Raw genomic sequence first — 1301 nt, 5'->3', positions numbered from 1 at the left:
CAGGGCCTAAACACCCTCCTCCCCCTTATTCTCCACTGAACTTGGTGTCTGCAAAGGTGTTTTCACATTCTCACTCCCTGTTGCTGCTGCAGTTTAGCCACCCCTGTAACCCCCTCCCCCCCACTACCAAAACCTGGCCCAGACAAAACCACTACAGTTATAAAGCTTGGAGTTGTACTTATGAGATACTGTACTGTTAAACTCTTTAAAAATGTCTTTTGTATGACCTCCACTTTCTAAAATAGAGCTCTAACTTCTGGCCTAATGCACCAGAAATCTGGATAAAAAATACCAATTCAAGAATCTTTTCCTAAAAATGTAAATTGGAGTTAATAGTGAAAAGTAGGAGTCTTTAAGTCCTGGACCTAGGTGTAGTTGAGGGTTCCATTCATCTGGGGTTTTTTTGTGAGTGTAGTCTTTCCCAGCAGCAGACAGAAAATACCCTATGATGTGCAACTATGGCCTGATTTCCACCAAGCGTTGTTGAAGTGGAAATGTCATATCCAAGATGGAGCTTGAAGTTGACTCTTCTTTTGTCATGGCTGTCTTAAACTCTGGTTTGAGAGAGAAGATTTCTGTAAATTGACTTGCACTTCAGTACTGACAAATGTGGAATCTTTTTCTGAGTTGCTTAATAGGAACATAAAGTGTGTCTTCAGTGAGTGTGCTGTATCTGATTCAGTCTTGCAATGTTTACTCATTTATTGAAATCTTCCAGTTTGAAGAAGTCATTTACTTCAGCAGGAGAGAAAACCATACTGCTTATTCCAAATAACTTGTTAATGATGTTTCTTATTAAAAAATGTCTGAATATATGAACTCCATAGTTACTTCAGTGCATTACTGAGAGGCTAAAAAAGCTGGTGAACTTGATCTAAAACATTATTTCCTAAAAAAACTGGAGCGGAAATCACCTCTTCAAAAAATAATAACTATATTTCTACTTGTAGGAATGGATTCCATGAGGGAACCATGCCAAAGCCCCAGACAGCAGCTGTTGCAACCTCCAGTTCACCATAAAGATTCATCTATTTGTTAAAATAAATGGTCTTATACAGAAAATTTGTCACGTTTTCTATGTGCTTTACTTCAGTGAAATAGGGGATTCCTGAAAATGCATATATCTACACTCATTAATTCTTGATGATATGCACTGAAGCAATTCATTAAAAAGTCATTTAATTGACATTTCATTTGATAGCACCTTCACTTTGAAAGGGACCATTATCACTATGCTGCATTTCAAAAGAAGCTTGTATGTGTGTCCTGCGTTAAGCCCAGCCAGCACCAAAGCACAATGC

At 38.1% G+C, this 1301-nt stretch overlaps 1 non-coding gene across 1 annotated transcript; it reads left to right on the top strand.

Annotated features, from left to right (window-relative positions):
- Positions 1-773: 773 nt before the first annotated feature.
- Positions 774-862, top strand: LOC133628686 (small nucleolar RNA SNORD72). The gene has a single exon (XR_009820795.1). It is a non-coding gene; the product is annotated as a small nucleolar RNA SNORD72 (small nucleolar RNA).
- The last annotated feature ends 439 nt before the right edge of the window (positions 863-1301 follow it).

This window comes from Colius striatus, chromosome W (assembly GCF_028858725.1).
Source record: "Colius striatus isolate bColStr4 chromosome W, bColStr4.1.hap1, whole genome shotgun sequence".
Classification (NCBI taxonomy): domain Eukaryota; kingdom Metazoa; phylum Chordata; class Aves; order Coliiformes; family Coliidae; genus Colius; species Colius striatus.
This window is presented reverse-complemented; position numbering and strand designations above follow the sequence as displayed.